Consider the following 12,024-nt stretch of genomic DNA (forward strand, 5'->3'; position numbering starts at 1 on the left):
ACTTATATCTGTAGTAATAATACAGAGACAAGACTGGGGAGGTGAGAGGATCTGCGGTTGTCACAGTGAGATCACTTATATCTATAGTAATAATATAGGGACATGACTGACGAGGTGAGGGGATCTCGGAGCGTCACAGTGACATCACATATCTTTAGTAATGTAACTCCTCCTTACCTGGGTGTACAGTGTATATGTGCAATGTGCCTCCACCCAAGCTATGTAGAGCCCAATACTCTAATCGCTTAGGAAATAACCTACCCCTGCCTATAACATTAGTATGTGATGTAAGCAGATAGGACTATGCACATTTACCTATCGTACCTTTCCTTTGTGATTTCAGGCTCTTCCACAGATACGGAGACAGTTCCACCCTTAAGTATACTAGTTTTAATATGTAAGAAGTTATAGGCCACCTTATACAGTTATATCATATAATACTCAAACCATGAACCGTTCTTCTAATATACCCCACCTATACATAATAATATACCCCACCTATACATAATAATATACCCCACCTATACATAATAATATACTCCACCTATACATAATAATATACCCCACCTATACATAATAATATACCCCACCTATACATAATAATATACCCCACCTATACATAAGGTAATGCATGCAATACAGAGCATACGATTCCATAAGAAAGTTGTGGGGCTGCGTTTGAAAAACCACCCGGGTTCTCTTACTATAATCGTGCACGGTTGGGGCCCTTTCGTGTCTGTGTATAAGAAGTACTGTGGGTTATATGGGTATACACTTGGAGCAATTGTCCTCATGATTGTTGAGCAATGCCTACTTTACGGCAATGAATAGCATGGTTTCCATGGAAGTTCTAATTGTAGCGCTCCTAGACAACCTGAAACAGGAAGGTAGTACGTGGAGCTCTCCACCCTGGAATCCCTGACACCCGTGGTCTACTCGTTACATATAGTGGGGTGATGATCTGTGTTACCTGTCCCAGTATAAGCATAGCCCCACTGTAGATCCATGGGTGTGGCTCCAGAACATACAGAAGTCCCGGTTATTGGGACCTGTCTCTGATAGGTAAGGGGTGCTTAGTCTCTGTAATGTATAATTTCCAAGTTTAGGTGACCCTGCGCCCTCTCCGAGCTGCTTTCATCATTATACACCCCGCACTCTATGACTGCTACCCTGCTGGTCATTATCTAATGGATATGGAGTCTCTAGAGGTGCTATTTATACTCCTCAGATCCACCGATGCTGCTGGTCCCTGTGCTAGGTGTGGTACTTTAATAGTTAAAGGATGATAGGGAAGTATGCAGATTAGCAGGATTTATATGGGGGCATCCTGCACTTACAGTGATAGTGTGCCCGGTCTGGACCTCCCCCCGACTCCGCCTCCACCAACAACCGGGCTCTTCCTGTCTTCCTGCGGGTTGGATGGGATGAGGTGCACAGCTCTGCCTCGGGGGGAGGGGGGGAACTGTCTGCTACTGCTGGACTCCTGGTAGCTGCTGCCCGAACTGCGATCTCCTTCCATGTACTAGCCTGCCCCGCCAGCGCTCCGCCTCCCAGCACTCTCGGTGACAACCAGGCAACGGGACTTCCCTGCTCGGCGTCCACCAGGGGAAATTAACACAGCGCTTCTCACCCACAGCGGAAGACATCCAATTCCTTTCCCTCACAGGGGCTCTCTCACTCGCAGGGAACCGCCTTCCTGTAAGCTCCCTTGTCTCAGCCGCCAGCCTTTTTCTCTCCCCTTAGTCAGCCCACCAACAAAACCGCCACTACACGCGCCCAGCCACCTCTCTCAGCACACGGGACCTCTGGAAGCTTCTCCGTGATCTCCCCCGCACTGCGCGCTTACCAGAGTCCCCTCACCTTCAGCAGGCACAGAATAATAACATGCATAAACACTATACATTATTGGATCACTAGAAAGATCCAAGTTATTATCACATATATGGTATACATCAGTTGGCAGCATCTCTATTACCTTATAGATCTACACATTCATTAATTGATTTGCCCCCTCATAGTGTCCCAAGGCCTTCAAATGACTAGAGTACTACAGTAATAATACAGGGACATGACTGGGGAGGTGAGGGGATCTGGGAGCATCACAATAACGTCACTTCTATCTATAGTAATAATGCAGGGACATAACTGGGGAGGTGAGGGCTCTGGGAGCATCACAGTGACATCACTTATATCTATAGTAATAATACAGGGACATGACTCGGGAGGTGAGGGGATCTGGGAGCGTCACAATAACGTCACTTCTATCTATAGTAATAATACAGGGACATGACTGGGGTCTGAGGAGACTTGGGAGTACAGTAACACCAGGATATGTGTCTGGGTGATGACTGGAGAGGTGACTGCTGGGAATGGGACATAATACAGTAACACCAGGGGATGTGTCTGGGTGATGACTGTATCACTGTGTGTGTCAGGTTCCTATAAGACAGAGCTGGCCAAACTAGTCCTCGAGATCTACCAACAGTTCACATTTTCCAGACCACCTAGCTGGTGCACAGGTGTAGTCATTACTAATTAAGATGTGCTGAATTCATTCCTAACTGACAATTCTACAGATCTCCAGGAGGCCTGGAAAACATGAACTGTTGGTAGATCTCGAGGACCGGTTTGGCCAGCCCTGCTATAAGGTGTCAGGATGTCACTGTCTATGTCTCCATGCAGGAGGAGGAGTATATAGAGGAACACAGGGGTCTGTATGAGGACGTGATGATGGAGAATCACCGGCCCCTCACATCACTGGGTAAGAGAAGACTGTCATGTATTGTACAGGGAAGAGCAGGTATGGGGGCCCCTATATACACAAATCATCTGATAATCACATATATACATTGTACTCAGTCACTGTGTGTCTCCTACAGATGGGCCCAGTAACAGAGATACCCCAGAGAGATGTCCCCGTCCTCTGTATTCCCAGGATTGTACAGAGGAGAATCACAGGATCCCACAGGAGGATCAGGTAGGTGGGCTATAGGTTCTCCCCAATAAACCTAAGTGACTGTCACTATATGATCTGTAGAGGATTTGTGTGTCTTATACACTGATATTATACTGTTTCACCTCAGTTTAATCAAACAGTATGCAAATGTCATTGTATTTTTTGGGTTATTTAGGTAGAACGTCTTTCTCGTATAAAGGCAGAAGATATAGAGGAAGAAGAAGAAACGTATGTGACTGATATTAAGGTAGAAGATACAGAGGGAGAAGAAGAGACGTATGTGACTTATATGAAGACAGAAGATATAGAGGGAGAAGAAGAGACGTATGTGACTGATATAAAGGCAGAAGATATAGAGGGAGAAGAAGAGACGTATGTGACTGATATAAAGGCAGAAGATATAGAGGGAGAAGAAGAGACGTATGTGACTGATATAAAGGCAGAAGATATAGAGGGAGAAGAAGAGACGTATGTGACTGATATAAAGGCAGAAAGTATAGAGGGAGAAGAAGAAACGTATGTGAGGGGTGATCAGCAGTGTAAGGAGGAGGAGATCCCTACAGATATCAGCACAGGTGAGTAATAAACACTTATTACAGATAAGAGTCACATATTCTCCTTGCTCAGTCACTACAGCAATCTCTTATACTACACCCTCCTCTGTCAGTACAAACTAATGAGGAATATGTATTTTCCCAGTGGGGGAGTCAGGAGCCATCAGCCCCTATTATACTCCTGCTCGCCCCCTCACATCATGTCACTGTGTGTTACCAGCCCAGAGATCTGACCAGTCTCCTCCCCACACTCTCTGGTGTATCTCATACATCAGGAGCCATCAGCACCTTTTATACTCCTGCTCTCCTCCTCACATCATGTCACTGTGTGTTACCAGCCCAGAGATCTGACCACTCTCCTCCCCACACTCTCTGGTGTATCTCGTACATCAGCAGCCATCAGCCCCTATTATACTCCTGCTCCTCCCTCACATCATGTCACTGTGTGTTACCAGCCCAGAGATCTGACCAGTCTCCTCCTCACACTCTCTGGTGTATCTCATACATCAGGAGCCATCAGCCCCTATTATACTTCTGCTCTCCTCCTCACATCATGTCACTGTGTGTTACCAGCTTAGAGATCTGACCAGTTTCCTCCCCACACTCTCTGGTGTATCTCATACATCAGGAGCCATCAGCCTCTATTATTCTCCTTCTCTCCCCCTCACATCATGTCACTGTGTGGTACCAGCCCAGAGATCTGACCAGTCTCCTCCCCACACTCTCTGGTGTATCTCATACATCAGGAGCCATCAGCCCCTATTATACTCCTGCTCTCCCCTCACATCATGTCACTGTGTGTTACCAGCCCAGAGATCTGACCAGTCTCCTCCCCACACTCTCTGGTGTATCTCATACATCAGGAGCCATCAGCCCCTATTATACTCCTGCTCTCCCCCTCACATCATGTCACTGTGTGTTACCAGCCCAGAGATCTGACCAGTCTCCTCCCCACACTCTCTGGTGTATCTCATACATCAGGAGCCATCAGCCCCTATTATACTCCTGCTGTCCCCCTCACATCATGTCACTGTGTGTTACCAGCCCAGAGATCTGACCAGTCTTCTCTCCAGTCTCTCTGGTGTATCTCATACATCAGGAGCCATCAGCCCCTATTATACTCCTGCTCTCCCCCTCACATCATGTCACTGTGTGCTACCAGCCCAGAGACCTGACCAGTCTCCTCCCCACACTCTCTGGTGTATCTCATACATCAGGAGCCATCAGCCCCTATTATTCTCCTGCTCTCCCCCTCACATCATGTCACTGTGTGTTACCAGCCCAGAGATCTGACCAGTCTCCTCCCCACACTCTCTGGTGTATCTCATACATCAGGAGACATCAGCCCCTATTATACTCCTGCTCTCCCCCTCACATCATGTCACTGTGTGTTACCAGCCCAGAGATCTGACCAGTCTCCTCCCCACACTCTCTGCTGTATCTCATACATCAGGAGCCATCAGCCCCTATTATACTCCTGCTCTCCCCCTCACATCATGTCACTGTGTTACCAGCCCAGAGATCTAGCCAGTCTCCTCCCCACACTCTCTGGTGTATCTCATACATCAGGACCCATCAGTCCCTATTATTCTCCTGCTCTCCCCCTCACATCATGTCACTGTGTGTTACCAGCCCAGAGATCTGACCAGTCTCCTCTCCACACTCTCTGGTGTATCTCATACATCAGGAGCCATAAGCCCTTATTATGCACCTGCTCTCCCCCTCACATCATGTCACTGTGTGTTACCAGCCCAGAGATCTGACCAGTCTCCTCCCCACACTCTCTGGTGTATCTCATACATCAGGAGCCATCAGCCCCTATTATACTCCTGCTCTCTCCCACACATCATGTCACTGTGTGTTACCAGCCCAGAGATCTGACCAGTCTCCTCCCCACACTCTCTGGTGTATCTTATACATCAGGAGCCATCAGCCCCTATTATAATCCTGCTCTCCCCCTCACATCATGTCACTGTGTGTCACCAGCCCAGAGATCTGACCAGTCTCCTCCCCACACTTTCTGGTGTATATCATACATCAGGATCCATCAGCCCCTATTATTCTCCTGCTCTCCCCCTCACATCATGTCACTGTGTGTTACCAGCCCAGAGATCTGACCAGTCTCCTCCCCACACTCTCTGGTGTATCTCATACATCAGGAGCCATCATCCCCTATTACACTCCTGCTCTCCCCTCACATCATGTCACTGTGTGTTACCAGCCCAGAGATCTGACCAGTCTCCTCCCCACACTCTCTGGTGTATCTCATACATCAGGAGCCATCAGCCCCTATTATACTCCTGCTCTCCTCCTCACATCATGTCACTGTGTGTTACCAGCCCAGAGATCTGACCAGTCTCCTCCCCACACTCTCTGGTGTATCTCGTACATCAGGAGCCATCAGCCCCTATTATACTCCTTCTCTCCCCCTCACATCATGTCACTGTGTGGTACCTATGTTTTCACCTGCACGGTTCACAGTAGTATCCACAGGATATACATTGGGATATGAGGTATCGTCAGCGGATTGGCAGTAATGATCAAAAGGTTTCGGCCTCCCAGAATGCAACAGGCCAGTCTCCTATATCCCGCCTCCTGGCTCAGGGAATTCAGTTTTCTCTGACGTCCTAGTGGATGCTGGGACTTCCGTAAGGACCATGGGGAATAGCGGCTCCGCAGGAGACTGGGCACAAAGTAAAAGCTTTAGTACTAGCTGGTGTGCACTGGCTCCTCCCCCTATGACCCTCCAAGCCTCAGTTAAGATTTTGTGCCCGGCCGAGAAGGGTGCAATCTAGGTGGCTCTCCTGAGCTGCTTTTAAGTAAAAGTATAATTAGGTTTTTTATTTTCAGTGAGTCCTGCTGGCAACAGGCTCACTGCAGCGCGGGACTAAGGGGAGAAGAAGCGAACTCACCTGCGTGCAGAGTGGATTGGGCTTCTTGGCTACTGGACATTAGCTCCAGAGGGACGATCACAGGTTCAGCCTGGATGGGTCCCGGAGCCGCGCCGCCGGCCCCCTTACAGAGCCAGAAGAGCGAAGAGGTCCGGAGAAAGCGGCGGCAGAAGACGTTCCTGTCTTCAGATAAGGTAGCGCACAGCACTGCAGCTGTGCGCCATTGCTCTCAGCACACTTCACACTCCGGTCACTGAGGGTGCAGGGCGCTGGGGGGGGAGCACCCTGAGACGCAATAAAACATGATAAAAACCTTATGTGGCTAAAGAAATGCATCACATATAGCTCTTGGGCTATATGGATGCATTTAACCCCTGCCAGTTTTCCAGAAAAAAGCGGGAGAAAAGGCCGCCGAGAAGGGGGCGGAGCCTATCTCCTCAGCACACAAGCGCCATTTTCCCTCACAGCTCCGCTGGAAGGACGGCTCCCTGACTCTCCCCTGCAGTCCTACACTATGGTAACAGGGTAAAACAAGAGAGGGGGGGCACTATTTGGCAAAATAATAATATAAGCAGCTATTTAAGGGAGTAACACTTATATAAGGTTATCCCTATACATATATAGCGCTCTGGTGTGTGCTGGCAAACTCTCCCTCTGTCTCCCCAAAGGGCTAGTGGGGTCCTCTATCAGAGCATTCCCTGTGTGTGTGCTGGGTGTCGGTACGATTGTGTCGACATGTATGAGGAGGAAAATGATGTGGAAGCAGAGCAATTGCCTGTGTTAGTGATGTCACCCCCTAGGGAGTCGACACCTGACTGGATGGTCGTATTTAAAGAGTTACGTGACAGTGTCAGCACTTTGCAAAAAACTGTTGACGACATGAGACAGCCGGCAAATCAATTAGTGCCAGTCCAGGCGTCTCAGACACCGTCAGGGGCGCTAAAACGCCCGCTACCTCAGGTGGTCGACACAGACCCAGACACGGATACTGAATCCAGTGTCGACGGTGAGGAGACAAACGTAATGTCCAGTAGGGCCACACGTTACATGATCACGGCTATGAAGGAGGCGTTGAACATTTCTGACACTACAAGTACCACAAAAAAGGGTATTATGTGGGGTGTGAAAAAACTGCCTGTGGTTTTTCCTGAGTCAGATGAATTAAATGAGGTGTGTGATAAGGCGTGGGTTTCCCCCGATAAAAAACTGCTGATTTCTAATAAATTATTGGCACTATATCCTTTCCCGCCAGAGGTTAGGGCGCGTTGGGAAACACCCCCTAGGGTAGATAAGGCGCTCACACGCTTATCAAAACAAGTGGCGTTACCGTCTCCAGATACGGCCGCCCTCAAGGAACCAGCTGATAGAAGGCTGGAAAATATCCTAAAAGGTATATACACACATACTGGTGTTATACTGCGACCAGCGATTGCCTCAGCCTGGATGTGCAGTGCTGGGGTGGCTTGGTCAGATTCCCTGACTGAAAATATTGATACCCTGGATAGGGACAGTATATTATTAACTATAGAGCATTTAAAGGATGCATTACTATATATGCGAGATGCACAGAGGGATATTTGCACCCTGGCATCAAGAGTAAGTGCGATGTCCATTTCTGCCAGAAGAGCCTTATGGACGCGACAGTGGTCAGGGGATGCGGATTCCAAACGACATATGGAAGTATTGCCGTATAAAGGGGAGGAGTTATTTGGGGTCGGTCTATCGGACCTGGTGGCCACGGCAACTGCTGGGAAATCCACCTTCTTACCCCAGGTCACTTCTCAGCAGAAGAAGACACCGTCTTTTCAAACTCAGTCCTTTCGTTCCCATAAGGGCAAGCGGGCAAAAGGCCACTCTTTTTTGCCCCGGGGCAGAGGAAGAGGGAAAAGACTGCACCAGGCAGCCCCTTCCCAGGAGCAGAAGCCCTCCCCCGCTTCTGCCAAAGCTTCAGCATGACGCTGGGGCTTTACAAGCGGACTCAGGCACGGTGGGGGCCCGTCTCAAAAATTTCAACGCGCAGTGGGCTCACTCACAAGTGGACCCCTGGATCCTGCAGGTAGTATCTCAGGGGTACAAATTGGAATTCGAGACATCTCCCCCTCGCCGGTTCCTGAAGTCTGCTCTACCAACGTCTCCCTCCGACAGGGAGGCTGTTTTGGAAGCTATTCACAAGCTGTATTCTCAGCAGGTGATAATCAAGGTACCCCTCCTACAACAGGGAAAGGGGTATTATTCCACACTGTTTGTGGTACCGAAGCCGGACGGCTCGGTGAGACCAATTTTAAATCTAAAATCCTTGAACACTTACATAAAAAGGTTCAAATTCAAGATGGAGTCACTCAGAGCAGTGATAGCGAACTTGGAAGAAGGGGACTATATGGTGTCTCTGGACATCAAAGATGCTTATCTCCATGTCCCAATCTTCCCTTCTCACCAAGGGTACCTCAGGTTTGTGGTACAGAACTGTCATTATCAGTTTCAGACGCTGCCGTTTGGATTGTCCACGGCAGCCCGGGTCTTTACCAAGGTAATGGCCGAAATGATGATTCTCCTTCGAAGAGAAGGCGTCTTAATTATCCCTTACTTGGACGATCTCCTGATAAGGGCAAGGTCAAGGGAACAGTTAGAGGTCGGAGTAGCACTATCTCAGGTAGTGCTACGTCAGCACGGGTGGATTCTAAATATCCCAAAATCACAGCTGATTCCAACAACACGTCTACTGTTCCTAGGGATGATTCTTGACACAGTCCAGAAAAAGGTGTTTCTCCCGGAGGAGAAGGCCAGGGAGTTATCCGAGCTAGTCCGGAACCTCCTAAAACCAGGCCAAGTGTCAGTGCATCAATGCACGAGAGTCCTGGGAAAAATGGTGGCTTCGTACGAAGCGATTCCATTCGGAAGATTCCATGCAAGAACTTTTCAGTGGGATCTGCTGGACAAATGGTCCGGATCGCATCTTCAGATGCATCAGCGGATAACCCTATCTCCAAGGACAAGGGTGTCTCTCCTGTGGTGGTTACAGAGTGCTCATCTTCTAGAGGGCCGCAGATTCGGCATTCAGGATTGGATGCTGGTGACCACAGATGCCAGCCTGAGAGGCTGGGGAGCAGTTACACAAGGAAGAAATTTCCAGGGCTTGTGGTCAAGCATGGAAACGTCTCTTCACATAAATATCCTGGAACTAAGGGCCATTTACAATGCCCTGAGTCAAGCAAGGCCTCTGCTTCAGGGTCAACCGGTATTGATCCAGTCGGACAACATCACGGCTGTCGCCCACGTAAACAGACAAGGCGGCACAAGAAGCAGGAGGGCAATGGCAGAAGCTGCAAGGATTCTCCGCTGGGCGGAAAATCATGTGATAGCACTGTCAGCAGTGTTCATTCCGGGAGTGGACAACTGGGAAGCAGACTTCCTCAGCAGACACGACCTCCACCCGGGGGAGTGGGGACTTCATCCAGAAGTCTTCCAAGTGATTGTAAACCGTTGGGAAGAACCAAAGGTAGACATGATGGCGTCCCGTCTCAACAAAAAACTGGACAGATATTGCGCCAGGTCAAGGGACCCTCAGGCAATAGCGGTGGACGCTCTGGTAACACCGTGGGTGTACCAGTCGGTGTACGTGTTCCCTCCTCTGCCTCTCATACCCAAAGTACTGAGAATCATAAGAAGGAGAGGAGTAAGAACTATACTCGTGGCTCCGGATTGGCCAAGAAGAACTTGGTACCCGGAACTGCAAGAGATGCTCACGGAGGAACCGTGGCCTCTACCTCTAAGAAAGGACCTGCTTCAGCAGGGACCTTGTCTGTTCCAAGACTTACCGCGGCTGCGTTTGACGGCATGGCGGTTGAACGCCGGATTCTGAAGGAAAAAGGCATTCCAGATGAAGTCATCCCTACCCTGATCAAAGCCAGGAAGGATGTAACTGCGAAACATTATCACCGCATTTGGCGGAAGTATGTTGCGTGGTGTGAGGCCAAGAAGGCCCTTACGGAGGAATTTCAACTGGGTCGGTTCCTACATTTCCTGCAAGCAGGACTGTCTATGGGCCTAAAATTGGGGTCCATTAAGGTTCAGATTTCGGCCCTGTCGATCTTCTTCCAGAAAGAACTGGCTTCAGTGCCTGAAGTTCAGACGTTTGTCAAGGGGGTACTGCATATACAGCCTCCTTTTGTGCCTCCAGTGGCACCTTGGGATCTAAATGTAGTTTTGGGGTTCCTAAAATCACATTGGTTTGAGCCACTCACCACTGTGGACTTTAAATTTCTCACATGGAAAGTGGTAATGCTGTTAGCCCTGGCTTCAGCCAGGCGTGTCTCAGAATTGGCGGCTTTATCCTATAAAAGCCCTTACCTAATTTTTCATTCAGACAGGGCAGAATTGAGGACTCGTCCTCAATTTCTCCCTAAGGTGGTTTCAGAGTTTCACATGAACCAGCCTATTGTGGTACCTGCGGCTACTAGAGACTTGGAGGACTCCAAGTTACTAGACGTAGTCAGGGCCCTGAAAATATATGTTTCCAGGACGGCTGGAGTCAGAAAATCTGACTCGCTGTTTATCCTGTATGCATCCAATAAGTTGGGTGCTCCTGCTTCGAAGCAGACGATTGCTCGTTGGATTTGTAATACAATTCAGCTTGCACATTCTGTGGCAGGCCTGCCACAGCCAAAATCTGTTAAAGCCCATTCCACAAGGAAGGTGGGCTCATCTTGGGCGGCTGCCCGAGGGGTCTCGGCTTTACAACTTTGCCGAGCAGCTACTTGGTCAGGGGCAAACATGTTTGCAAAATTTTACAAATTCGATACCCTGGCTGAGGAGGACCTGGAGTTCTCTCATTCGGTGCTGCAGAGTCATCCGCACTCTCCCGCCCGTTTGGGAGCTTTGGTATAATCCCCATGGTCCTTACGGAAGTCCCAGCATCCACTAGGACGTCAGAGAAAATAAGAATTTACTTACCGATAATTCTATTTCTCGTAGTCCGTAGTGGATGCTGGGCGCCCATCCCAAGTGCGGATTGTCTGCAATACTTGTATATAGTTATTGTTACAAAAAATCGGGTTGTTTATTGTTGTGAGCCATCTTTTTAGAGGCTCCTAAAGTTAACATACTGTTAACTGGGTTCAGATCACAGGTTGTACGGTGTGATTGGTGTGGCTGGTATGAGTCTTACCCGGGATTCAAAATCCTTCCTTATTATGTACGCTCGTCCGGGCACAGTATCCTAACTGAGGCTTGGAGGAGGGTCATAGGGGGAGGAGCCAGTGCACACCAGCTAGTCCTAAAGCTTTTACTTTGTGCCCAGTCTCCTGCGGAGCCGCTATTCCCCATGGTCCTTACGGAAGTCCCAGCATCCACTACGGACTACGAGAAATAGAATTATCGGTAAGTAAATTCTTATTTTTTTGTTGGTGCGGCAGGAGCTGGACCACAATCTTTGGACTGCTGATTTTGGAATCCCTAAGCTCGTTATTAAATTTATTTTTGTAGTCTTAACTTTTTTGAGCGAGTTTTCTAAAAAGCGTCTTACACGCCACCTTAGAATGAGTCGCTCCAACAACTTCCCGCCCGGTCACGACAACGCTTACGCACGTGTTCAGTGCTGTTTCAGCGGGCACCTGTGTAGGATGTA

At 48.9% G+C, this 12,024-nt stretch overlaps 1 protein-coding gene across 1 annotated transcript in view; it reads left to right on the forward strand.

The window, feature by feature from the left end:
- Positions 1-3,346: 3,346 nt before the first annotated feature.
- Positions 3,347-12,024, forward strand: part of LOC134984588 (gastrula zinc finger protein XlCGF17.1-like) — a 32,258-nt gene continuing 23,580 nt past the window's right edge. The window contains exon 1 of the mRNA XM_063950140.1: positions 3,347-3,531. The gene's annotated coding sequence lies outside the window, so the exon portion shown is untranslated. The remainder of the gene's footprint in view (positions 3,532-12,024) is intronic.

Source organism: Pseudophryne corroboree, assembly GCF_028390025.1.
Source record: "Pseudophryne corroboree isolate aPseCor3 chromosome 3 unlocalized genomic scaffold, aPseCor3.hap2 SUPER_3_unloc_68, whole genome shotgun sequence".
Lineage (NCBI taxonomy): Eukaryota > Metazoa > Chordata > Amphibia > Anura > Myobatrachidae > Pseudophryne > Pseudophryne corroboree.